This window comes from Tinamus guttatus, unplaced genomic scaffold (assembly GCF_059628265.1).
Source record: "Tinamus guttatus ecotype Peru unplaced genomic scaffold, ASM5962826v1 Tinamus_guttatus_pri_ptg001185l, whole genome shotgun sequence".
Classification (NCBI taxonomy): domain Eukaryota; kingdom Metazoa; phylum Chordata; class Aves; order Tinamiformes; family Tinamidae; genus Tinamus; species Tinamus guttatus.
This window is the reverse complement of record NW_028289719.1, coordinates 1-27,653: the sequence shown is the minus strand read 5'-3', so window position 1 is coordinate 27,653 and position 27,653 is coordinate 1. Positions and strand designations below refer to the sequence as shown.

The following is a 27,653-nucleotide window of genomic DNA, read 5'->3' as shown; positions in this document are numbered from 1 at the left end:
GGTAGTGTAGCCCTGCCCCCCCATTGCAGGGGGAGCCCCGGTGCATCCCGGGAGTTGCAGCGCAGGGCCCCGCCCCTCCCCGGTCGCACGGGGGAGGGGCCTCCCCCGGTGCATGCTGGGGGCTGTGGTCCCTGCCCCGCCCCCCTCGTGGCGCCGCAGTGCATGCTGGGAACTGCCGTCCTCGCCGGGGGGGGCTCTGCGGCCCGGGGGGGGGGGACGGGGAGGCCTCCCCCCCCCCCCGACACGCAGACCCCGCCCCTCCCCCATCCCGCCGCCGCCCCCCCCCCCCGGGGGGGTCCCCCAACCGCCCCCCCCACCCCAACCGGCCGCCGCCGCCGCCACCACCAGCCGCCACCACCAGCCGCCGCCGCCGCCACCGACCGCCGCGTCCGCCTGTGCGCGGCGTCCGCCTGTAGCGCGTGTGCGTGTGTGTGCGTGTGTGTGTGCGCCGGGGGGGGGCGGCGCCGCCGGCGCCTCACCCCGCGCCCCCCCCCGCCTCTCTTCCCCCCGCAGACATGTCGAGCCGCCCCGTGTGCCGCCACTTCCTGCTCAAGGGCGTCTGCCGCTACGAGAGCCACTGCGCCTTCTACCACCCCGGCGTCAACGGGCCGCCGCTGCCGTAGCGACGACACCCGCGCGGGCGGCAACACCCGCAAACAACCCCCAACCACCGGCGCCCCCTTATGGCTTCTGTGAGGCCTCCGCCCCCCGTCCCCCAATCCCAACGTTGTCACCGCGCCGGGGGTGTCGTCGTCACCGCGCCAGGGTTGGGGCGGGTGGTTGTTGTTGCGCACAGGCGGCCGCGGGGGGGAGGGGGGGTTGCGCCGCACCGCTTGTTTTCTGTGAAAACTTGGATTTCCGGGGGGGGGCCGGGGGGGCGTCCGGGCGCCCCCGCCTCCCTTTTGTATATTTTGTACATTAGTAATAAACTGGGCGGAAAAGAGACGGAGCCGCTAATTTAAAAGTGCCCCCCCGAGTGTCGGTGCCGTCTGTTCGGGGCAGGGGGGTGTTCACTCTGGAACCTAATGGGGGCAGCGCCCGTTGAAGGCTGTCCCGGGCTCTCTGGGTGCGTCACTTTAATGCCCGTGTGCGCGAGTTGCTCGAGTGGCCTCAGCTGCTTTTCTTGCTCTGTTCACTCTGGAACCTACTGAGGAGCAGAACCTGAAGTTCTGTTCACTCTGGAACCTACTGAGGTCAAATGGTCTTGATTCTAGGCCAGCTCAGGCCTCGGGTCTGTGCCCTTTGTTGCTGCCCTCCCGGCGCGTTAACTCTGAAGCCTACTGCAGGCAGCAGGTTCTGCTGCTCCGCCCACAAATGGACGGGGGGGCGGGGGGCACCTGCTGGTGCCCAGTCCCAGCTGGGACCTTCGTCCCTCCCTCTCGCGGTGCTTCTACCATGTTAACCCTGGAACCTACTAAAGGCGACATGGGGCAGGTGTTACTCTCCCTGCCCTCTGTGGAGGCAGAGGGAGAGGCTGGTTAAATTGTCCCCCTCCATGACAGAAGCTCCAGTGTTAACCCTGGAGCCTACTGATGGCGGCACATCCCTGCTGCCCCCTCCCACGGCCAAGCAAAAGCCGAGCGCGGGCGCTGACGCGCGTGAACCCCCTCCCCAGCTCTGCCACCCGCTTGGCGTTAACCCTGAAACCTACTGATGTCTTCCCCCCACAACCCCAAATCAGAGGCTGCTGCTCCGTTGCCGTTTATTGGAGGAGGCTGCGGGTTGGGGGGGGGGTCACAGCCGCTGTCCCCGTCCCCGCGTCAGTCCCGCGGGCGGCAGACGACGACCTCGCCCAGCGCCTCGAGCACCTCCCGCTTGTAGTCGTCGAAGTCGCCGTCGATCTGGCTGATCCCGCGCTCCTCCACCACCCACAGCTGGCACGCGGTCTCCGTGATGAGGCGGGCGTCGTGGCTCACCACGATGACGGCTGCGGCGGTGACGTCACGCCGTGACGTCACGCAACACCCCCCCCCCCCCCCACAACAACAACGCCCGCACTCACCGCCCCGGTACTCGTTGATGGCGTCGGCCAGGGCGTCGATGGACTCGATGTCCAGGTTGTTGGTGGGTTCGTCCTGTCGGGGACGGCGGCGGCTTCAGGATGGGGGCCCCGGCGTCCGGGCCGGGTGTGCGGGGAGGGCCCCGGCGTCCGGAGGGGGCCCCGGCGTCCGGGCCGGGTGTGCGGGGAGGGCCCCGGCGTCCGGGCGGCTACTCACGAGGATGAGGACGTCGGGCTCCCGACAGGCCAGTTCCGCAAACACCACCCGGGCCTTCTGCCCGCCTGCGCGCGGGGGGCGGGGCTTAGCGCGGCCACGCCCCCTGCCGGAGAAGCCCCGCCCACCTCCCCCTTTAGGCTCCCAGCTTTGTAACACTCCGCCCCCTCCCACCAGTGCCGCGAGGGGCAGAGGCTCCGCCCCTTTCCTAAGCCCCGCCCCGGAGTAACAAGCTCCGCCCAGCAGTGAGCACAGGCTCTTGGTGATTGGCTGAACCCTGGGGAGGCCCCGCCCCCCCCTCCCATCCCTTAGCTCCTCCCCCAGTAGAAAGCGGCTGCTCCGCAGTGTGGGCGTGGCCCCGCCCCCCGCTAGGCCCCGCCCCACCGGAGAGCTTGTCCATGCGCAGCGTGTGCGCGTGGCCCCTCCCTCCCTGTCAGGCCCCTCCCCTCCCCTTTAGGCCCCTCCCCTCCCCGTCAGGCCCCTCCCTCCCCATTAGGCCCCTCCCTCCCCGTCAGGCCCCTCCCTCCCCTTTAGGCCCTTCCCCTCCCCGTCAGGCCCCGCCCCTCCCCGTCAGGCCCCGCCCCTCCCCCTCAGGCCCCGCCCCTCCCCGCTAGGCCCCGCCCACCGGACAGCTTGTCCATGCGCAGCGTGTGCGCGTGGCCCCTCCCCTTCCCCTCAGGCCCCTCCCTCCCCGTCAGGCCCCTCCCCTCCCCGTTAGGCCCCTCCCCTTCCCCTCAGGCCCCTCCCCTCCCCGTCAGGCCCCTCCCTCCCCGTCAGGCCCCTCCCTCCCCGTCAGGCCCCTCCCCTCCCCGTCAGGCCCCGCCCCTCCCCGTCAGGCCCCTCCCCTCCCCGCTAGGCCCCTCCCCTCCCCACTAGGCCCCTCCCCTCCCCGCTAGGCCCCTCCCCTCCCCGCTAGGCCCCGCCCCTCCCCGCCAGGCCCCGCCCACCGGACAGCTTGTCCATGCGCAGCGTGTGCGCGTGGCCCCTCCCCTCCCCGTCAGGCCCCGCCCCCCGTTAGGCTCCTCCCCCACCGGACAGCTTGTCCATGCGCAGCGTGTGGGCGTGGCTCTCCAGGCCGAAGCGGCCCAGGCACTTCCGGGCCTCCTGGTGGGGCAGGTTGAACTCCCGCTCCAGGTACTCGGCCGCCGTCTCCTGCAGCCGCAGCTGCTCGGCCGCCTGCTGGTGGAAGTAGCCGATCTTCTGCGGGGGGGAAGGGGGCGGGGTCAGCGGGGACACGCCCACCCGGACACGCCCCCCTGTGGGACACGCCCCCCCTGTGGAAAACCCGCCCCCCTCCGCCTTGCTCATGGGACCAAGTGAATGGGGTTGGGGAGGCGGGGTCGGGAGGACACGCCCCCCCCCCCCCATGGGGACTAAACCACGCCCCCAAGCGCTTCATGGAAGTTGCTCCTCCCCCGGGGGGGCGGGGCTATGATGACCACGCCCTCTGAGCGCCCTCCTCCTGCAGGCCACGCCCCCCCCACACAATGTGATGGAACCAAATGGATCCCAGGAGGGCGGAGCTGCGATGGCCCCGCCCCCATTAGTCCCCGCCTCCCCTTGGAAAAACCTGCTCCTCCCCCACAGCCCCTCCCCCATGGAACCACCCCCCCGCATCCGCAGGGGGCGGGGTTACGGCGGCCCCGCCTCCCCAGGAGGCCCCGCCCCCCTGTGTCGCCCCCCCCCCCCATGGGAGCCCCCCCCCCCTTGCAGTAACCCCCTCCCCATAAAGCCCCGCCCCCCCCCCAGCCCTGAGCAGCGCAAGGGGGAGGGGCAGGGGTGGCCCCGCCCCCTTTTGGCCCCGCCCCGCTCACCAGCCGGTGGTTTTTCCTCATCTCACCCCGGGTCTGCAAGGGAGGGGAAGGGGGTCAGCACCAAAACGGCCCAGATTTGCCCCAAAATCCACCCCAACCCCCCCCCGGGGACAAGGTCGTGGAGCCTTGGGGACGTTGGGGACATCGTGGGGACCCCCAGGAATCGGGCGGGGGGGGGGGGGAGGGGTCATTTGGGGACACGGGAGAGGCTGGGAAGGGGTTTGGGGACACCCTGGGGACACTACGAGGAGGGGACAGGCCAGGGAGGTGGGGACAGAACAGGGGAGTGGGGACACAGTGACATTTGGGGACACTCGGTGACATCTGGGGACACTCAGTGACAGGGGGTGGCCCTGGGGACACTGGGTGGCGCTGGGGACTCGGGGACACCCAGGAAGGGGCTTGGGGTGGGGGGCAGGGTCGCGGTGGGGTTGGTGACCCCGGTGTCCCCGCGGGGGGACGTCGGTGACCCCGGTGTCCCCGCGGGGGGACGTTGGGGACGTTGGGGACGTTGGGGACACGCACGGGCGCCAGCTGCCCCGTGAGCAGCCGCAGCAGGGTGCTCTTGCCGACGCCGTTGGCCCCACGATGCAGACTGGGGGGGGGGGGGGGCGGGGACAGCGTTAGCCCCGCCCCTCGCTGTGCCCTCCCCCCCGGTGTCACTTTGTCCCCTCCCACCCATTTTGTGCCCCGCCCCCAGGTTGACGCTCCCCCCCTCCCCCTTGTGCCACCCCCTCCCACAAAGGACCCCCCCCCAGCTCTGTTCCCATGACCCCGCCCCCTCGGGTGGCCCCGCCCCTCCCGTGGCCCCGCCCCCTCGGGTGACCCCACCGCCCCCGGTGTCACTTTGTCCCCCCCCTCCCCCATTTTGTGCCCCCCCCACCCCAGGTTGACGCTCCCCCCCCCCCCCCTTGTGCCACCCCCCCCAAAGGGCCCCGCCCCCTCGGGTGGCCCCGCCCCCTCGGGTGGCCCCGCCCCCCTCCCGTGTCCCCGCCCCCTCGGGTGAACCAGCCCCCTCGGGTGACCCCGCCCCCGGTGACCCCGCCCCCTCGGGCGAACCAGTCCCCTCGGGTGCCCCCGCCCCTCCCGTGACCCCGCCCCCTCGGGTGGCCCCGCCCCCTCGAGTGGCCCCGCCCCCCCGCTCACTGCGCGGCGCGACTCCATGTCGATGCCGAAGTCGACGTTCCGGAACAGGAGCTCCTGCCCCTCGTAGCCGAAATCCACCCCTGGAAAAGGTCCCCCCGTCACTGTCCCCAAGGACCCTCCGTTGTCCCCAACGTCCCAGATGTCCCCAATGTCCCCAATGTCCCCGATGTCGCTAATGTCCCCAATGTCCCCGATGTCCCCAGTGTCTCCGATGTCCCCGATGTCCCCGATGTCGCCAATGTCGCCAATGTCGCCAATGTCCCCAACGTCCCCAATGTCCCCAATGTCGCCAATGTCCCCGATGTCCCCAATGTCCCCGATGTCCCCGACGTCCCCGATGTCCCCAACGTCCCCAATGTCCCCAATGTCCCCGATGTCCCCAATGTCCCCGATGTCGCCGATGTCCCCAATGTCCCCATGTCCCCGATGTCCCCGACGTCCCCGATGTCCCCAACGTCCCCAATGTCCCCAATGTCCCCGATGTCGCCGATGTCCCCAATGTCCCCAATGTCCCCGATGTCCCCGACGTCCCCGATGTCCCCAACGTCCCCAATGTCCCCAGTGTCCCCATCGTCCCCGACGTCCCCAGGTCTCACCGTGCAGCCCCAGCACCGGGGGGCTCAGCGGGGGTGGCGGGGGGAAGCTGAACCTCACGCTGTACCCACCCGTCACCCCAATGTCCCCAATGTCCCCGACGTCCCCGGTGTCCCCCAACGTCCCCGATGTCCCCAATGTCCCCAATGTCCCCCGACGTCCCCAACGTCCCCGACGTCCCCGATGTCCCCGATGTCCCCGATGTCCCCCAGTGTCCCCAACGTCCCCAGGTCTCACCGTGCAGCCCCAGCACCGGGGGGCTCAGCGGGGGCGGCGGGGGGAAGCTGAACCTCACGCTGTACCCACCCGTCACCCCCAATGTCCCCGATGTCCCCGACGTCCCCAATGTCCCCGATGTCCCCGATGTCCCCGATGTCCCCGACGTCCCCGATGTCCCCGATGTCCCCAATGTCCCCAACGTCCCTGTGTCTCACCGTGCAGCCCCAGCACCGGGGGGCTCAGCGGGGGGCGGCGGGGGGGAAGCTGAACCTCACGCTGTACCCACCCGTCACCCCAATGTCCCCAATGTCCCCGATGTCCCCAATGTCCCCGATGTCCCCGATGTCCCCATGTCCCCGATGTCCCCAATGTCCCCAATGTCCCCGATGTCCCCAACGTCCCCAGGTCTCACCGTGCAGCCCCAGCACCGGGGGGCTCAGCGGGGGCGGCGGGGGGAAGCTGAACCTCACGCTGTACCCACCCGTCACCCCAATGTCCCCAGTGTCCCCAATGTCCCCAACGTCCCCAACGTCCCCAATGTCCCCCGATGTCCCCGATGTCCCCAACGTCCCCAATGTCCCCGACGTCCCCGACGTCCCCGACGTCCCCGATGTCCCCGACGTCCCCAGGTCTCACCGTGCAGCCCCAGCACCGGGGGGCTCAGCGGGGGCGGCGGGGGGAAGCTGAACCTCACGCTGTACCCACCCGTCACCCCAATGTCCCCAATGTCCCCGACGTCCCCAACGTCCCCGATGTCCCCAATGTCCCCAATGTCCCCAATGTCCCCAATGTCCCCGACGTCCCCGACGTCCCCGATGTCCCCAACGTCCCCGATGTCCCCGATGTCCCCGACGTCCCCGACGTCCCCAATGTCCCCAATGTCCCCGACGTCCCCAACGTCCCCGATGTCCCCAATGTCCCCAATGTCCCCAATGTCCCCGACGTCCCCAACGTCCCCGATGTCCCCAATGTCCCCAACGTCCCCGATGTCCCCGACGTCCCCGACGTCCCCGACGTCCCCCGACGTCCCCAATGTCCCCGACGTCCCCGTGTCTCACCGTGCAGCCCCAGCACCGGGGGGCTCAGCGGGGGCGGCGGGGGGAAGCTGAACCTCACGCTGTACCCACCCGTCACCCCAATGTCCCCAGTGTCCCCAATGTCCCCAACGTCCCCAACGTCCCCGATGTCCCCAATGTCCCCAGTGTCCCCGATGTCCCCGACGTCCCCGTGTCTCACCGTGCAGCCCCAGCACCGGGGGGCTCAGCGGGGGCGGCGGGGGGAAGCTGAACCTCACGCTGTACTCGCGCGGCCGCTGCAGCAGCTCGGCCGCCCCCCCCGGGCGCCCCCCCGGCGCCCTCGTCCCGCCGGCGGCACCGCTGCTGCTTCCGGGTCAGCGCCTCGCGGGTCTGCTTCTCCTGCGGGAATACCGGGATGAGCGCAGGGAGCGGCGGGAACGGGGAGGCAGGCGGGAACGCCATGGACACCTGGGAACGCCATGGACACCTGGGAATGCCATGGACACCCAGGAACGCCATGGACAGCCGGGAATGCCATGGACAGCCGGGAATGTGGGGGACACCTGGGAATGCCATAGACACCCGGGAACGGGGGAGGCAGCCGGGAACGCCATGGACAGCCGGGAACGCCATGGACACCTGGGAACGCCATGGACAGCCGGGAATGGGGGAGGCAGCCGGGAACGCCATGGACACCCGGGAATGCCATGGACACCCGGGAATGCCATGGACACCCGGGAACGCCATGGACACCCGGGAACGCCACGGACACCCGGGAATGCCACGGACACCCGGGAATGCCACGGACACCCGGGAACGCCACGGACACCCAGGAATGGGGGAGGCAGCCGGGAACGCCATGGACACCCGGGAATGCCATGGACACCTGGGAATGCCACAGACACCCGGGAACGCCACGGACACCCGGGAACGCCACGGACACCCGGGAATGCCACGGACACCCGGGAACGCCACGGACACCCGGGAACGCCACGGACACCCAGGAATGGGGGAGGCAGCCGGGAACGCCATGGACACCCGGGAATGCCATGGACACCCGGGAATGCCACAGACACCCGGGAACGCCACGGACACCCGGGAACGCCATGGACACCCGGGAATGCCATGGACACCCGGGAATGTCATGGACACCTGGGAATGCCATGGACACCTGGGAATGCCATGGACACCCAGGAATGTGGGGGACGGCTGGGAACGGGGGAGGCACTCGGGAATGCCATGGACACCCAGGAATGTCATGGACACCCAGGAATGTCATGGACACCTGGGAATGCCATGGACACGCAGGAACGCAGGGGACGGCTGGGAACGGGGGAGGCATCCGGGAACACCATGGACACCCGGGAACGCCATGGACACCTGGGAATGCCATGGACAGCCGGGAACGCCACGGACACCTGGGAATGTCATGGACACGTGGGAACGCCATGGACAGCCAGGAACGCCATGGACAGCCGGGAATGCCATGGACACCCGGGAACGCCATGGACAGCCGGGAATGGGGGAGGCAGCCGGGAACGCCATGGACACCTGGGAATGCCATGGACACCTGGGAATGGGGGAGGCAGCCGGGAACGCCATGGACACCTGGGAATGCCATGGACACCTGGGAATGGGGGAGGCAGCCGGGAACGCCATGGACACCTGGGAATGTGGGGGACGGCTGGGAACGGGGGAGGCACTCGGGAATGTGATGGACACCTGGGAATGCCATGGACACCCGGGAATGTGATGGACACCCGGGAACAGGGGAGACACCCAGGAATGGGGAGAGACACCTGGGAAAGTGATGGACACCTGGGAACGGGGAAAGACACCCGGGAATGCGACGGACAGCCGGGAATGGGGGAGGCACCCAGGAATGCCATAGACACCCAGGAACGGGGGAGACACCCGGGAATGGGACAGATACCCGGGAACGGGACAGACACCCGGGAATACCATAGACAGCCGGGAATGCAATAGACACCCTGAGAGCCGGGATAAACGCCCGGGAATGCTATAGACACCCAGGAACAGGAGAGATACCCGGGAACTGGGATAAACGCCTGGGAACGCGATAGGCACCCGGGAACAGCATAGACACCAGGGAACCGAGACAAGCACTTGGGAATGGGAGAGACACCCGGGAATGGGAAAGACACCTGGGAACCGGGATAGACACCCAGAAAAGAGATAAGCACCTGGGGGATGGGATAATCCCTCGGGAATGGGATAAACACCCGGGAAGCGGGATAGATACCCGGGAACTGGGATGAACCTCCTGGGGGAGGGGAACACCTGGGAACTGGGGGGATCCCGGCGCTCCGGGGGGATCCAGGACATTCCAGGGGGATCCCGGCACCATGGGCAGATCCAGGGGGACCCCGGGGGGATCCCGGCGCTCCGGGAGGATCCAGGATATTCCGGGGGGATCCGGTGTCCTGGGAGGATCCAGGGAGACCTGGGGGGGATCCCGGCATTCCGGGGGGATCCAGGACATTCCAGGGGGGATCCCGGCACCATGGGCAGATCCAGGGGGATCCCGGCACCCCGGGAGGATCCAGGACATTCCAGGGGGATCCCGGCACCATGGGCAGATCCAGGGGGATCCCGGCACCCTGGGAGGATCCAGGACATTCCAGGGGGATCCCGGCACCACGGGCAGATCCAGGGGAACCCAGGGGGGATCCCGGCGCTCCGGGAGGATCCGGGGGGATCCCGGCATTCCGGGGGGACCCGGGGGGATCCCGGCACTCCGGGGGGATCCCGGCGTTCCGGGGGGATCCGGGGGGATCCCGGCATTCCGGGGGGATCCCGGCGCTCCGGGGGGGATCCCGGCATTCCGGGGGGGATCCCGGCATTCCGGGGGGACCCCGGGGGGATCCCGGCGCTCCGGGGGGATCCCGGCATTCCGGAGGGATCCGGCGCTCACCGCCTGCTTCGTGGACTTCCCGCCGGCCTTGAGGTCCCGCAGCTTCTTCTCCTGCTTCTCGAACTGCTTGAGCAGCTCCCGCTGCTTCTGCTCGTACATCTTCTTGAAGGCCACTAAGGGGGCGTCCCCAAGTGTCCCCAAGTGTCCCCAAATGTCCCCAAGTGTCCCCAGACCCTCCCCGTGTCCCTTCTCCCCCCTCGCCCCCATTCCCCCCCGTTCCCCCCTTCCCTCCGCTTCATTTTGCCTCATTTTGCCCCATTTCTTTCACCCCCCCCCCAAGCTTTTCCCTATTTCCCCCAGTTTTGCAGCATTTCCCCCATTTTTGCCCAATTCCTCCCAGTTTTGCCCAATCCCTCCCAATTTTGCCCGATTCCCCCTAGTTTCGCCCATTATCCTCCCAGTTTTGCCCATTTGCCCCCATTTTCACCACTTTTACCCAATTCCCCCCCAGTTTTCTCCCAATGGGGCCAATTTTGCCTGATTCCCCCCAGTTTTGCCCCATTTCCACCACTTTTGCCCCATTCTTCCCAGTTTTACCCATTATCCCCCCAGTTTTGCCCTATTTCTCCCCAGTTTTGCCCCATTTCTCCCACTTTCACCCAATTCATCCCACTTTTACCCAATTCCCCCCCAGTTTTCTCCCAATGGGGCCAATTTTGCCTGATTCCCCCCAGTTTTGCCCCATTTCCACCACTTTTGCCCCATTCTTCCCAGTTTTACCCATTATCCCCCCAGTTTTGCCCCATTTCCACCACTTTTGCCCCATTCCTCCCAGTTTTACCCATTTTCCCCCCAGTTTTGCCCTATTTCCCCACAAGTTTTGCCCTATTCCCCCAGTTTTGCAGCATTTCCCCATTTTTGCCCAATTCCTCCCAGTTTTGCCCAATTCCCCCTAGTTTTGCCGGATTCCCCCTAGTTTCACCCATTATCCTCCCAGTTTTGCCCATTTTCCCCCAGTTTTGCCCCATTTTCACCACTTTTACCCAATTCCCCCCAGTTTTCTCCCAACGGGGCCAATTTTGCCTGATTCCCCCCCGTTTTGCCCCATTTCCACCACTTTTGCCCCATTCCTCCCAGTTTTACCCATTATCCCCCCAGTTTTGCCCTATTCCCCCACAAGTTTTGCCCTATTTCCCCCAGTTTTGCAGCATTTCCCCATTTTTGCCAAATTCCTCCCAGTTTTGCTCAATTCCCCCTAGTTCTGCCCGATTCCGCGTAGTTTCGCCCATTATCCTCCCAGTTTTGCCCGTTTTCCCCCCAGTTTTGCCCCATTTCCACCACTTTTGCCCCGTTCTTCCCAGTTTTACCCATTATCCCCCCAGTTTTGCCCTATTTCCCCCCAGTTTTTCCCCATTCCTCCCACTTTCACCCAATTCCTCCCAGTTTTGCCCAATCCCCCCCAATTTTCTCCCAATCGGGCCAGTTTTGCCTTATTCCCCCAGTTCTGCCCCATTTCCCCCCAGTTTTGCCCCATTTCCCCCATTTCTCCCCCTTTTTCTCCCTGTTTTCCCCCGTTCCTGGCCATTTTCCCACCCGTTCCCATCCATTTTTCCCGCCCTACAATGTAATTCCCGCGGTAGCAGTGTCCCCGTTCCCCCCGTGTTCCCGGTATTCCCGGCGTTCCCGGTATTCCATACTGTAATTCCCGCGGTAGCAGTGTCCCCGTCCCCCCCGCGTTCCCGGTATTCCCGGTATTCCGTACTGTAATTCCCACGGTAGCAGTGTCCCCGTCCCCCCCGCGTTCCCGGTATTCCCAGTATTCCGTACTGTAATTCCCGCGGTAGCAGTGTCCCCGTCCCCCCCGCGTTCATTCCCGGTGTTCCCGGCATTCCCGGTATTCTGTACTGTAATTCCCGCGGTAGCAGTGTCCCCATTCCCCCCGCGTTCATTCCCGGCGTTCCCGGTATTCCGTACTGTAATTCCCGCGGTAGCAGTGTCCCCGTCCCCCCCGCGTTCATTCCCGGTATTCCCGGTATTCCGTACTGTAATTCCCGCGGTAGCAGTGTCCCCGTCCCCCCCGCGTTCATTCCCGGCGTTCCCGGTATTCCGTACTGTAATTCCCGCGGTAGCAGTGTCCCCATTCCCCCCGCGTTCCCGGTATTCCCGGCGTTCCCGGTATTCCGTACTGTAATTCCCGCGGTAGCAGTGTCCCCGTCCCCCCCGCGTTCATTCCCGGCATTCCCGGTATTCCGTACTGTAATTCCCGCGGTAGCAGTGTCCCCGTCCCCCCCGCGTTCCCGGCGTTCCCGGTATTCCGTACTGTAATTCCCGCGGTAGCAGTGTCCCCGTCCCCCCCGCGTTTCCGGCGTTCCCGGTATTCCGTACTGTAATTCCCGCGGTAGCAGTGTCCCCGTCCCCCCCGCGTTCATTCCCGGCATTCCCGGCGTTCCCGGTATTCCGTACTGTAATTCCCGCGGTAGCAGTGTCCCCATTCCCCCCGCGTTCCCGGCGTTCCCGGTATTCCGTACTGTAATTCCCGCGGTAGCAGTGTCCCCGTCCCCACCATGTTCCCGGTATTCCCGGCGTTCCCGGTATTCCGTACTGTAATTCCCGCGGTAGCAGTGTCCCCGTCCCCACCATGTTCCCGGTATTCCCGGCGTTCCCGGCGCTCCGTACTGTAATTCCCGCGGTAGTAGTGCAGCCGCTCCCATCCCCGTCCCCCCCGCGTTCCCGGTATTCCCGGCGTTCCCGGTATTCCATACTGTAATTCCCGCGGTAGCAGTGTCCCCGTCCCCCCCGCGTTCCCGGCATTCCCGGTATTCCGTACTGTAATTCCCACGGTAGCTGCCCGTCCCCGTCCCCCCCGCGTTCCCGGCATTCCCGGCGTTCCCGGTATTCCCGGTATTCCGTACTGTAATTCCCGCGGTAGCAGTGTCCCCGTTCCCCCCGCGTTCCCGGCGTTCCCGGCATTCCGTACTGTAATTCCCGCGGTAGTAGTGCAGCCGCTCCCATCCCCGTCCCCCCCGCGTTCATTCCCGGCGTTCCTGGTATTCCGTACTGTAATTCCCGCGGTAGCAGTGTCCCCGTCCCCCCCGCGTTCATTCCCGGTATTCCCGGCATTCCCGGTATTCCGTACTGTAATTCCCGCGGTAGTAGTGCAGCCGCTCCCATCCCCGTCCCCCCCAGCGTTCCCGGCGTTCCCGGTATTCCATACTGTAATTCCCGCGGTAGCAGTGTCCCCGTTCCCCCCACGTTCCCGGTATTCCCGGCGTTCCCGGCATTCCCGGTATTCCGTACTGTAATTCCTGCGGTAGCAGTGTCCCCGTCCCCCCCGTGTTCATTCCCGGCATTCCCGGTATTCCGTACTGTAATTCCCGCGGTAGCTGCCCCGCCCCGTCCCCCCCGCGTTCCCGGCGTTCCCGGCGCTCCGTACTGTAATTCCCGCGGCAGCAGTGCAGCCGCTCCCATCCCCGTTCCCCCCGCGTTCCCGGCATTCCCGGCGTTCCCGGTATTCCGTACTGTAATTCCCGCGGTAGCAGTGTCCCCGTCCCCCCCGCGTTCATTCCCGGCATTCCCGGCATTCCCGGTATTCCGTACTGTAATTCCCGCGGTAGTAGTGCAGCCGCTGCCCGTCCAGGTGCACGATGTCCGTGCACACGTCGTCCAGGAAGCCCTGGTCGTGCGACACGACCAGCAGCGTCTTCTTCCACGACTGCAGGTAGCTGCGGGACGGGGGACACGGGGGACGTCAGGGGACACCGGGGACGTCAGGGGACACGGGGGGACATGGGGACAGTGGGGGACACGGGGGACGTCAGGGGACATGGGGGACGTCAGGGGACACGGGGGGACATGGGGGAATACGGGGAGATTGGGGAACACAGGGACATTGGGGGACATGGGGGATGTCAGGGAACATGGGGGACACAGGGACAGTGGGGGACATGGGAGGACATCAGGGGACATGGGGGGACACAGGAACAGCAGGGGACATGGGGGGACATGGAGGACATCAGGGGACATGGGGACAGTGGGGCACAGTGGGGGACACAGGGAGATTGGGGAACATGGGGGGACACAGGGACATCAGGGGACATGGGGGACGTCAGGGGACATAGGGGACACGGACAGTGGGGGACATGGGGGGACATGGAGGACGTCAAGGGACATAGGGACAGTGGGGGACATGGGGGGACATCGGATCATGGGGACTAGGAGGGATACGAAGACAGTGGGGGACATGGGGGGACATGGGGGACGTCAGGGGACATGGGGACAGTGGGGGACACGGGGACAGTGGGGGACACGGGGGATGTCAGGGGACATGGGGGGATATGGGGAGATTGAGGAACATGGGGACATAGGGGACCATCGGGACAGCAGGGGACATGGGGGGGACATCGGGGACATGGGGACAGTGGGGGACATGGGGGATGTCAGGGGACATGGGGGACATGGCAGGACACAGCGATAGCGGGGGACATGGGGGACATCAGGGGATAGGGGGCCATAGGGACAGTGGGGGACATGGGGGGACATCAGGGGACATGGGGGATGTCAGGGAACATGGGGACATGGGGGGACACGGGGACATGGGGGATGTCAGGGGACATGGAGGGACACAGGGACAGCGGGGGGCATGGGAGGACATGGGGGGACACAGGGACAGCAGGGGACATGGGGGACGTCGGGGGACATGGGGACAAGGAGGGACAACGGGACAGCAAGGGACATGGGGGACGTCAGGGGCCATGGGGACAGTGGGGGACATGGGGGACATCGGATCATGGGGACTAGGAGGGATACGAAGACAGTGGGGGACAGGGGGGGACATCAGTGGACATGGGGATATGGGGGGATACGGGGATAGCGGGGGACAGGGGCGACATCAGGGGACATGGGGACAGTGGGGGACACGAGGGATGTCAGGGGACATGGGGACATGAGGGGACACAGGGACAGTGGGGACATGGGGGACATCAGGGAACATGGGGGGATATGGGGAGATTGGGGAACATGGGGACATAGGGGGCCATCGGGACAGCGGGGGACATGGGGGGGACATCAGGGGACATGGGGACAGTGGGGGACATGGGGGATGTCAGGGGACATGGGGGACATGGCAGGACACAGCAATAGCGGGGGACATGGGGGACATCAGGGGACATGGGGGATGTCAGGGAACATGGGGACATGGGGGATATGGGGACAGTGGGGGACATGGGGGGACATCAGCGGACATGGGGATATGGGGGGATACGAGGATAGCGGGGGACAGGGGACGTCAGGGGACATGGGGACAGTGGGGGACACGGGGGATGTCAGGGGACATGGGGACATGGCAGGACACAGCGATAGCGGGGGACATGGGGGACATCAGGGGACAGGGGGCCATAGGGACAGTGGGGGACATGGGGGGACATCAGGGGACATGGGGACAAGGAGGGACACGGGGACATCAGGGGACATGGGGGATGTCAGGGAACATGGAGGGACACAGGGACAGTGGGGGACATGGGGGACATGGGGGATGTCAGGGGACATGGGGGGACACAGCAACAGCAGGGGACATGGGGGACATCGGGGGACATGAGGGACATTACAGAACATGGGGACATGGGTGGACATGGGGACAGCGAGATCATTGGGGGGACATCAGGGGACATGGGGGAACACAGGGACAGCGGGGGACATGGGGGGACATGGGGACAGTGGGGGACACAGCGATAGCTGGGGACATGGGGGACATCAGGGGACATGGGGGATGTCAGGGGACATGGGGGGACACAGGGACAGTGAGGGACATGGGGGGACATGGGGGGATATCGGGGGACATGGGGGGATACAGGGAGATTAGGGAACATGGGGACATGGGGGGACACGGGGACAGCGGGGGACATGGGGGGACATCGGGGGACATCAGGGGACATGGGGGGACATGGGGACAGTGGGGGACATGGGGACATAAATGTCTCTGGGAGCCCAGGGCGAGGGGGACATTGTGGAGGACATGGGGACATGAGGAGCATCTGAGGACATCAGAGGGGACATGGGGACACCAGGGGACATTGGGAGCATTGGGCGGCATCAGGGGAACCCTGGGAGCTTGGGGACATGAAGGGACAGCAGCAGGAGCAGGGACGTTGGGAAGGGGTGACAAGGGCCATGGGGACATCAGGGTGATGGAGACAGGGACATGAGGGGCACTTGGGGACATTTGGGGACACAGCAGACACTGGGGACAACGGAGAACACCTGGGGACACAACAGACAGTTGGGGACACTGGGGACAATTCGGGACACATGAAGACATTTGGGGACACTAGGGAACACAAAGGACACTGGGGACAACCAAGAACACCTGGGGACACAGGGGACACAGGGGGACACTGAGGACCACTTGGTGACAACTGGGCACACAGAGGACACTGGGGACACTAGAGACACAGGGGACACTAGAGACATGGGGGGACACTTGGGGACATTTGGGGACAACTAAGAAGCCTTGGGGACATCGGGGACACTAGAGACAGAGGGGACACTAGAGGCACAGGGGGACACTTGGGGACATTTGGGGACTACCAAGAACCCTTGGGGACATTGGGGACACTAGAGACACAGGGGACACTAGAGGCACAGGGAGACACTTGGGGACATTAGAGACACGGGGGGACACTTGGTGACTACTAAGGACCCTTGGGGACATCGGGGACACTAGAGACACAGAGGGACAGTTGGGAACATTAGAGACACGGGGGGACACTTGGGGACATTTGGGGACTACTAAGAACCCTTGGGGACATCGGGGACACTAGAGACACAGGGGACACTAGAGGCACAGGGGGACACTTGGGGACATTTGGGGACTACTAAGAACCCTTGGGGACATCGGGGACACTAGAGACACAGGGGACACTAGAGGCACAGGGGGACACTTGGGGACATTAGAGACACGGGGGGACACTTGGGGACATTTGGGGACTACTAAGAACCCTTGGGGACATCAGGGACACTAGAGGCACAGGGGGACACTTGGGGACTACTAAGAACCCTTGGGGACACTGGGGACACCAGACGCACAGGGGACACTTGGGGATATTTGGGGACTACTAAGAAGCCTTGGGGACATCGGGGACACTAGAGACACAGGGGACACTAGAGACATGGGGGGACACTTGGGGACATTTGGGGACTACTAAGAACCCTTGGGGACATCGAGGACACTAGAGACAGAGGGGACACTAGAGGCACAGGGGGACACTTGGGGACATTTGGGGACTACCAAGAACCCTTGGGGACATTGGGGACACTCAAGACACAGGGGACACTAGAGGCACACAGAGACACTTGGGGACATTAGGAGACACGGGGAGACACTTGGGGACATTTGGGGACAACTAAGGACCCTTGGGGACATCGGGGACACTAGAGACACAGGGGACACTAGAGGCACGGAGGGACACTTGGGGACATTAGAGACACGGGGGGACACTTGGGGACATTTGGGGACTACTAAGAACCCTTGGGGACATCAGGGACACTAGAGACACAGGGGACACTAGAGACACAGGGGACACCAGAGGCACAGGGGACACTTGGGGACATTTGGGGACTACCAAGAACCCTTGGGGACATTGGGGACACTCGAGACACAGGGGACACTAGAGGCATGGGGGGACACTTGGGGACATTTGGGGACAACTAAGGACCCTTGGGGACATCGGGGACGCTACAGACACAGGGGACACTAGAGACACAGGGGACACTACAGGCACAAGGAGACACTTGAGGACAATAAGGACCCTTGGGGACACATGGGGCCACTGGGGCCACTTGGGGGTCGGAGAGGGGAAACTGCAGAGACCGGGGGCTCCTTGGGGACAGCAGGTGGCACTTGGGGACACCCACTTGTTGAGCCAGATGACGGCGTTGAGGTCCAGGTGGTTGGTGGGCTCGTCCAGCAGCAGCAGCGTCGGCTCCATGAACAGGGCCCTGCGGGGACGGGGGTGTCACCGGGTGTCACCGGCGTCCCCAGGGCGTCCCCAACGTCCCCAAAGCGCCACCTACCGCGCCAGGGACACGCGCATGCGCCAGCCGCCCGAGAACTTGCGCGTGGGCCGGTCCTGCATGGCGGCCGTGAAGCCCAGGCCGGCCAGGATGCGGCGCGCGCGGGCCTCGGCGGCGGCCGCGCCGCTGGCGCGCAGCTCCTCGTACACCTGCGCGGGGACATCGCGGTGACGGTGACGCCGCGGTGACACCGCGGGGACATCGCGGGGACGGCGGTGGCACCTTCTCGAGGCGCTCGGCGGCGCCGTCCTCGCCGCGCTCCAGCCCGTCCTGCAGGCGCCGCTCGGCCTCGAGGAGCTGCAGGCGCCGCGTGTCGGCGCGCAGGACGGCCTGCACGGCCGGGGTGTCGTCCGCCACCACCTCTGCGGGGACACCATGGGGACATGGGGACACCATGGGGACATGGGGACACCATGGGGACACCGCGGGGACATGGGGGACACAGGGAGCTGCAGGCGCCGCGTGTCGGCGCGCAGGACGGCCTGCACGGCCGGGGTGTCGTCCGCCACCACCTCTGCGGGGACATGGGGACACCATGGGGACACCGTGGGGACATGGGGACACCGTGGGGACATGGGGGACGCGGGGGACATGGGGGACACGGGGACACCATGGGGACACGGGGACACTATGGGGACACCATGGGGACATGGGGGACACCATGGGGACACAGGGGACATGGGGGGACATGGGACAGCAGGGACATGGGGACAGGGGGATGTCAGGGGGGTATGGGGGGTGTGGGGGACACGCGGGCGGCGGGGACGTGGGGGACACAGGGGACACGGGGCAGCAGGGACATGGGGGACAGCGGGGACACAGGGGATGTTGGGGGGACGTAGGGGACAGCGGGGGGACACAAGGGACAGCGGGGACATGGGGACAAAGGGGATGTCGGTGGGGACATGGGGGATGTCGGGGGGAGGTCAGCAGGGACATGGGGGACAGCAGGGACACAGGGGATGTCGGGGGGTACAGGGGACATGGGGGGACATCGGCGGGGACACAGGGGACAGCAGAGACATGGGGGACATCGGGGATAGCCGGGGGACACAAGGGAGAGCGGGGACATGGGGACAAAGGGGATGTCGGCGGGGACATGGGGGACAGGGGACATGGGGGACAGCAGAAACATGGGGGACGGGGACACAAGGGACAGCAAGGACACGGGGACATAGGGGATGTCAGCGGGGACATGGGGGACAGCAGGGGGACACAAAGGGACAGCGGGGACAGAGGGACACGGGGGATGCGGGGACATGGGGGACACAGGGGGACGCCGGGGGGTGGGGGGACATGGGGACATTGGGAGGGACATGAGAACACAGGGGGAACGTTGTGGGGACATGGGGGGTGCAGGGACATGTCGGGAGGGGACGCAGGGACACGGCAGGGACATGGGGGACGAGTCGGGTCACGCTTAAGAGGGGCCCAGGTGTCCGGGGGGGTGCGGGGGGCCCTGGCGGCTCGGGAAGGGGCCCAGGCGTCCGGGAGCTCCCAGGGAAGGTCCCCGCTATCCCGGGAAGGGGCCCCGTGTCCCGGAGCTCCCAGGAAAGGGCCCCGCTATCCCGGGAAGGGTCCTGTGTCCCGGAGCTCCCAGGGAAGGGCCCCGCCATCCCGGGAAGGGGCCCAGGCGTCCGGAGCTCCCAGGGAAGGTCCCCACTATCCCAGGAAGGGGCCCAGGCGTCCGGGAGCTCCCAGGGAAGGGCCCCAGTGTCCCGGGAAGGTCCCCGCTATCCCGGGAAGGGTCCTGTGTCCCAGAGCTCCCAGGGAAGGTCCCCAGTATCCCGGGAAGGGCCCCGGTGTCCGGGCACAGGGTGGTCCCAAGGAAGGGCCCCGCTATCCCGGGAAGGGGCCCAGGCGTCCCGGAGCTCCCAGGGAAGGTCCCCGCTATCCCGGGAAGGGGCCCAGGCGTCCGGGAGCTCCCAGGGAAGGTCCCCGCTATCCCGGGAAGGGCCCCGGCGTCCGGGAGCTCCCAGGGAAGGTCCCCGCTATCCCGGGAAGGGCCCCGGCGTCCGGGAGCTCCCAGGGAAGGGCCCCAGTATCCCGGGAAGGGCCCAGGCGTCCGGGCGCAGGGTGGTCCCAAGGAAGGGCCCCGCTATCCCAGGAAGGGGCCCAGGCGTCCGGGAGCTCCCAGGGAAGGGCCCCAGTATCCCGGGAAGGGTCCTGTGTCCCGGAGCTCCCAGAGAAGGTCCCCACTATCCCGGGAAGGGCCCAGGCGTCCGGGCGCAGGGTGGTCCCAAGGAAGGGCCCCCCTATCCTGGGAAGGGGCCCAGGCGTCCGGGGCTCCCAGGGAAGGTTCCCACTATCCCGGGAAGGGGCCCAGGCGTCCGGGAGCTCCCAGGGAAGGGCCCCAGTGTCCCGGGAAGGTCCCCGTGTCCCGGGGCTCCCAGGGAAGGTCCCCGCTATCCCGGGAAGGGGCCCAGGCGTCCGGGCGCAGGGTGGTCCCAAGGAAGGGGCCCAGGCGTCCGGAGCCCCCAGGGAAGGTCCCCGCCATCCCGGGAAGGGGCCCAGGCATCCGGGAGCTCCCAGGGAAGGTCCCCACTATCCCGGGAAGGGGCCCAGGCGTCCGGAGCTCCCAGGGAAGGGCCCCAGTGTCCCGGGAAGGGCCCCGCTATCCCGGGAAGGGCCCAGGCGTCCGGAGCTCCCAAGGAACGTCCCCGCTATCCCGGGAAGGGCCCCGGCGTCCGGGCGCACCCTGCTCGCACAGCAGCACGTCGATGTTGGGCGGGATGCTGAGCGCCCGGTTCGCGATGTGCTTCAGCAGCGTCGTCTTCCCCTTCCTGTCACCGCCGGGGTGGGGACACGTCAAAGAGGACGTCCCCAAGGTGCCACCGCGTCCCCAAGGTGCCACCACCGCGTCCCGCCGTCGCCGTCACCCACCCGTTGGGGCCCACGAGGCCGTAGCGGCGCCCGGCGACGATGAGGAGGTCCGCGTTGACGAAGAGCTCCTTGCCGTGCGCCGAGATGCTGAACTTCTCCAGCTGGGGACATTGTGGGGACAACGCGGGGACAATGAGGACCCGCCACCCCTTCCCCTAAGTGACATTGGGGACGTGGTGTCCCCCTGTCGGCACAATGGGGACGGGGGCAGACAGGAAGGGCCACCCGAGGGGTGACAAGGAGGGTCCCCCGTGGGGTGTCACCTGTCCCTCGTGACCCTCGTGCAGGTGACAGGGGATCCCCCCATGTGGTGTCACCTTCGGGGTGACAAACAGACCCCCCCCCACGCGGTGCCACCCCACACGGGACATGAGGAGGGTCCCCCTGGGCAGTGTCACCCTATGGGGGACAGGAACCCCCCCCCCAGTGAGGGTGTCCCCATTCAATGTCACCCCATAGGACACGAGGAGGGTCCCCCTGTTTGGTGCCACCCCCTGGGTGACAATGGAGTCCCCCCCATCGCATCACTCCCCGGTGACAGGGGTGTCACCCCAGGCAGTGTCACACAGGGTGATAAGACTGTCTCCTTGCTCAGTGTCAGCCCATGGTGACAGCGGTGTCCCCCCACATGGTGTCAATGTATGGGTGACAGGGGTGTCCCCTTGCTTGGTGACACATTGGGTGACAGGGATGCTCCCCTACGTGGTGTCACCCCGTGGTGACAAACATGTCCCCTACGCGGTGCCACACGGGGTGACACGGGTGTCACAGGGGGTGACAAGGGTGTCACACGGGGTGACGGGGTGTCCCCGCCGGGTGACGCGGGCGTCACCTTGATGTCGGCCGCGTTGCCGAGCGCCGCCTGCCGCCCCGACGCCGCCTGCGACACCGCGAAGTCGTCGACGTCGGCGGCCGCCCGCAGCGCCGCCACCTGCCGGGCGAACTCCGCCTGGGGGGCGGAGCCGAGAGGGACACGCCCACGGGGGGGGGCGGGGTCAGCCCCTGGCCACGCCCCCAGCACCATCCCCCCACCCCTGCAGCGCCGCCACCTGCCGCGCGAACTCCGCCTGGGGGGCGGAGCCGAGAGGGACACGCCCACGGGGGGCGGGGTCAGCCCCTGGCCACGCCCCCAGCGCCACCCCCCCCCCGCAGCGCCGCCACCTGCCGGGCGAACTCCGCCTGGGGGGCGGAGCCGAGAGGGACACGCCCACGGGGGCGGGGTCAGCCCCTGACCACAGCCCCAGCACCCCCACCAGCCCCGCCCACCAGCCGCTGGCCACACCCCCAGCCCTGCCCTGAAAGCAGCTCCTGGCTCCACCCTCAGGCATCAGCCCCGCCCACCAGCGCCTGGCCACGCCCCCAGCACCACCCCAGGACACACATACGCCTCTGGCCACGCCCCCAGCCTGATGCCCACCCCTGGCCCCGCCCCCAGGGCCATGTCCCACCCCCTGGCCCTGCCCCCCACCCCCCAGCACTGCCCAGTCACACTTGGCCCCACCCCCAGCATCGACCCCGCCCACCAGCTCTTGGTCCCGCCCCCAGCACCACCCCAGGACACACATAAACCTCTGGCCACGCCCCCAGCTCCAGTCCATCACCCCGCCCCCCGGCTCCCACCCACTAGCCACGCCCCCCACGGCCACAGCCCCGCCCACCAGCCCCTGCCCCCACCCTGAGACCCCTCCCTGGCCCCGCCCCCAGCTCCACCCCCACACTACAGCCCCACCCTCAGCCCAAAGCCCCGCCCACGAGCCTTTGGCCCCGCCCCTTCGCAGCCCTTAGCCCCACCCAGAGCCCATAGACCCCTGGGATCCCCCTAGCCCTGCCCCAACGGCCAAACCCCGCCCCTTAGCCCCACCCCCAGCCCCGCCCCAAGGCCACGCCCCACCCATAGGCCCCACCCCCAGGTCCCCTGGCCCCGCCCCCTCCCCACCTGCTTCTTCATCTTCTTCCGGTCCTTCTTGCTGAGCCGGGCGCCGCCCTCCTCCTCCTCCTCCTCCTTCCTCCCTCCCTCCTCCTCCTCCTCCGAGGGCTGCGGGGGGGGGGAGGGGTGAGCAGAGGGGCCCAGGCGTCCGGGGGGGGGGGGGTCCAAGCACCCGCCCCCTCCCCCCTTACGACCTCGCTGCCCTTCCCCGGCTCTTCGGCCTCCTCCTCCTCCTCATTATCCAAAGCCGCAAATTTGTTCTGGAAAAGGACGAGAGGAAGATGAAGGGGGGGGCGGGGCCCGGACACCGGGGCCCACGAGGCTCCTCCTCCTCCTCCCCCGCTCTCACCTGGGGCTCCGGCTTCTTCCTGCCCTTGGCCTTCCTCCCGCCATCGCCTTCCTCGGCCGCTTTGCCCTGGGGAAAAGCGGGAATGTCGGAATGCCGGAATGTCGGAATCCACCCCCAACCGCTTCCCAAGGGGCCCCGGCGTCCGGGCCGCCCCCCTCACCTTCCGGCCCTTGGGTTCCTCAGCGGAGCCTTCGGCCTCATCCTCGCTGGGGGCTTTGCCCTGGTTGGGGGGGGGGGATGAGACGTGACCCCCCCCCCAATGTCACCCCCCCCAATGTCACCCCCCCAATGTCACCCCCTCCAACGTCACCCCCCCCAACGTCACCCCCCCCAATGCCACCCCCCCCAATGCCACCCCCCTCCAACGTCACCCCCCTCCAACGTCACCCCCCCACGTCACCCCCCCCAATGTCACCCCCCCCAATGTCACCCCCCCAACGTCACCCCCCTCCAATGTCACCCCCCCCCAATGTCACCCCCCTCTAATGTCACCCCCCAACGTCACCCCCCTCCAATGTCACCCCCCCCAATGTCACCCCCCTCCAATGTCACCCCCCCCAACGTCACCCCCCCCAACGTCACCCCCCAATGTCACCCCCCTCCAATGTCACCCCCCCTCCAATGTCACCCCCTCCCATGTCACCCCCCCCCACCTGCTGCTTCCCCCGGATCTTCTCGTTCCTCCGACTCTTCCTCCTCTTCTCTCCTTCCTCCTCCTCCTGCGCGGGGGGGTACAAGGCAGGTGGGCCCCGGCGTCCGGGTGCGTAGCCCCCCCCCACCCCCATAAACGGGGCCCAGGCGTCCGGGCCCTGCCCCCGCACCCTGCTGCGCTGGGGGGGGCCTTCGTCGCCCCCCTCCTCCTCCTCCTCCTCGCTCTGCTCCTGGCTCAGGGCTGCGAACACGTTGCCGCCCTGGAGGAGAACAAAAACAACCCCCCCCCGTCACCAAAAACCCCCTTTTCCGCCCCAATTCCGGCCCCAATTCACCCAGTTTTGGGTGCCACCGCTCACCTTCCTCCTCCTCGTCCCTCTGCTGGGGGCCACAACTGGGGGGAGAAACAAAGTGGGCGGGGTCAGAGAGGGGCCCAGGCGTCCGGGGGGCGGGGTCAGAGAGGGGCCCAGGCGTCCGGCCTCACCTTCCTCCTCCTCCTCCTCCTCCTCGCTGGGCGCCCCCAGCTGCTGCAGCCGCCGGCTCAGCTCCAGCTCCAGCTCCGGCTCCGGCTCCGCCCCCTCGGGCTCTGGCTCCGCCCCCGGCCGCCGCCCCGGCCGCCGCCGCTCCCGGCGCCGCCGCTGGGAGGGCTGGGGGGGGGCGTTGGAGCCCCCCGGTGCCCCCCGATACCCCCCAACTGCCCCCGGTACCCCCCAATACCCCCCAATGTCCCCTAGTAACCCCCCATACCCCCCAACTGCCCCCGGTACCCCCCAATGTCCCCTAGTACCCCCCAATAGCCCCCAGTACCCCCCAATAGCCCCCAATGCCCCCTAGTACCCCCTAATACCCCCCAATGCCCCCGGTAACCCCAATACCCCCCAATGCCCCCTGGTACCCCCCAATACCCCCCAACTTCCCCCAATACCCCCCAATACCCCCAATACCCCCCAATGTCCCCTAGCACCCCCCAATACCCCCCAATGCTCCCTAGTACCCCCAATACCCCCCAACTGCCCCCGATACCCCCCAATGTCCCCTAGCACCCCCCAATACCCCCCAAAACCCCCAATTGCCCCCAATACCCCCCAATGTCCCCTAGTACCCCCCAATACCCCCCCAATTGCCCCCAATACCACCCCACGCCCCCAGCACCCCCCAATACCCCCTAGTACCACCCCCCAACACCCCCTAATACTCCCCAATGCCCCCTAGTACCACCCCCCAATTGCCCCCTAGTACCCCCCAATGCCCCCTGGTACCCCCCAATACCCCCCCACGCCCCCCAACTGCCCCCCATACCACCCCATGCCCCCAGCACCCACCAATACCCCCTAGTACCACCCCCCAATGCCCCCTGGTACCCCCCAATACCCCCCCCATGCCGCCGATACCCCCCAATGTCCCCTAGTACCCCCCAATACCCCCCCACGCCCCCCAATTGCCCCCAATACCACCCAATGCCCCCAGCACCCAATACCCCCTAGTACCACCCCCCAATGCCCCTAGTGCCCCCCAATACCCCCCACACCCCCCAGTCGCCTCCAATACCACCCAATGCTCCTAGTACCCCCCAATACCACCCAATGCCCCCTAGTACTACCCCCCAATACCACCCAATGCCCCCTAATAACCCCCAATACCCCCCACACCCCCAATTGCCCCCAATACCACCCCATGCCCCCAGCACCCCCCAATACCCCCTAGTACCACCCCCCAATACCCCTAGTACCACCCCCCAATACCCCCTACTACCCCCCAATGCTCCCTAACGCTCCATATATGCCAAAACTACGCAAAATTCTTCAATGCTAATACTCCACCATACTCCCCAAAACTATTCAATACTCCCTAATGCTCTCTGATACTCTCTGCTACACTCCAATACTCCCTTATACTGCCCTACGCTCACCAAAACCACCTGATACTCCCCAGAACGCCCAAATACCCCTTACAATGTCCCCAAGTACCTTGTTAATAGACCTCCATACTCCTCCGTACTACCTAATACTCTCTAATACTCCCCAATACTCCCCTTAATGCATCCTGGTACCCTGCAATACTCCCCCATGCTCTCCATACCTGCCCAACCTCATTACCCCCAATACTCCCCTGATACTCCCCAATACTCCCTAATACTCCTGCACCTCCCAATGCTCCCTGTTACTCCCCAACGCTCCTCAGTGTCCCCCGAGACCCCCAGGTGCCCCCCAGTACCCCCTGGCACCCCCAGGTGCCCCCCAGTCCCCCCTGGCACCCCCCAACGCTCCCCAATTAACGACCCTCCCCCCCGTCGTTAATTACCCCCCTCATTAGCGCCCTAACGAACCTGCTGCGGCGGCGCCTCCTTCTCGGGGGCCGGGGGGCCTCGCGGGGGGGGGGAGGGGCCTCATCTGCCAACTCCTCGAAGAACTGGAGGGGGGGGGTCAGAGGTCACGGGGGTCACCGGGGGGTCAAGGGTCACGGGGTCAGGGGTCACGGCGGGGGTCAGGGGTCGCCGCTCACCGACTTCTTGCCCTTCCGGTCCTTCTTGCCCTTCTTCACGGGCTGGTCTGGAAAATGGACGGGGGGGGGGGGGGGGGGTTGGTGACATCACCCGGGGCCCCGGCGTCCGGGCCCCTCCCCCACGCCCCGCAGGGAGGGCCCCGGCGTCCGGGTGCCGCCCGGCCCCGCCCCCACGCTGCCCCGAGGGGCCCAGGCGTCCGGGAACCCCATAGGGGCCCAGGAATCCGGGAACCCCATAGGGGCCCAGGAATCCGGGCTTCCCCCTTCTCCTCCCCATAGGGGCCCAGGCGTCCGGGCTTCCCCCTCGCCATAGGGGCCCAGGCGTCCGGCGTCTCCCCTCTCCCCCCCATAGAGATCCAGGCATCCGGGGTCCCCCCCATAGGGGCCCTGGCGTCCGGGATCCCCCTTCCCCTCCCTATAGGGGCTCCGGGGTCTCCCCTCAACCCCCCATAGGGGCCCCGGCGTCCGGGCTCCCCCTTCTCCTCCCTACAGGGGCCCAGGCGTCCGGGCCCCTCTCCTCCATAGGGGCCCAGGCGTCCGGGCTCCCCCTTCTCCTCCCTATAGGGGCCCCGGGCTCCCCCTTCTCCTCCCTATAGGGCCCAGGCATCCGGGGCCTCCCCTCCCCCCCTTTAAGGGCCCCGGCGTCCGGGCCCTCCCCCCATAGGGGTCCGGGCTCCCTCCCCTCCCCCCCCCCGCCATAGGGGCCCCGGCGTCCGGCCCCCCCCCCCCGGTCTCACCCTGCCCCTCGCCCTCCCCCCGCCATTGCTCCTGCCGCGCCGCCGGGCGCGCTCCCTTCGGCATGGCCGGCCGCGCACTGCGCCTGCGCCGCGCCTGCGCCCCGCCCGCCGCCCCCCATTGGCTCCGCCCGCCGCGCCCCGCCCCCTCCCGAGGCGGCTCCCGCTGCCATTGGCCGGCGCCGGGATGCTCCGCCCCCTCCTGAGGTAACTCCCGCTGCCATTGGCCGGCGCCGCGCTGCTCCGCCCCGCCCCCTCCTGAGGCAACTCCCGCTGCCACTGGCCGAAGCCCAAAGCGCCGCCCCGCCCCCTCCTGAGGTAACTCCCGCTGCCATTGGCTGAAGCCCAAAGCGCCGCCCCGCCTAAAGCGCCGCCCCGCCTCCTCCTGAGGTAACTCCCGCTCCCATTGGCCGGCGCCGTGATGCTCCGTCCCGCCCCCTCCTGAGGTAACTCCGGCTCCCATTGGCTGCCGGCCAGAGCACCGCCCCGCCTCCTCCTGAGGTAACTCCCGCTCCCATTGGCCGGCGCCGTGATGCTCCGTCCCGCCCCCTCCTGAGGTAACTCCCCGCTCCCATTGGCCGGCGCCGCGCTGCTCCGTCCCGCCCCCCTCCTGAGGTAACTCCCGCTCCCATTGGCCGGCTCCGCGCTGCTCCGTCCCGCCCC

The 27,653-nt window shown here is 67.2% G+C and overlaps 1 pseudogene across 1 annotated transcript; it reads right to left on the bottom strand.

Annotated features, from left to right (window-relative positions):
- Positions 1–1,760: 1,760 nt before the first annotated feature.
- Positions 1,761–27,019, bottom strand: LOC148590640 (ATP-binding cassette sub-family F member 1-like; annotated as a pseudogene). Its single transcript, XR_015914277.1, has 27 exons — positions 26,994–27,019; positions 26,257–26,303; positions 26,081–26,163; positions 24,239–24,401; positions 24,114–24,148; positions 23,925–24,014; positions 23,757–23,822; positions 23,252–23,323; positions 23,104–23,169; positions 22,949–23,014; positions 22,764–22,862; positions 21,660–21,776; positions 20,828–20,928; positions 20,642–20,727; positions 18,167–18,306; positions 17,945–18,093; positions 17,786–17,869; positions 13,475–13,599; positions 9,938–10,050; positions 7,223–7,401; positions 5,179–5,253; positions 4,553–4,622; positions 4,028–4,060; positions 3,245–3,413; positions 2,217–2,281; positions 2,003–2,075; positions 1,761–1,927 (listed from the first exon to the last, which is right to left on the bottom strand). The product of XR_015914277.1 is annotated as an ATP-binding cassette sub-family F member 1-like (transcript).
- Between the last annotated feature and the right edge of the window lie 634 nt (positions 27,020–27,653).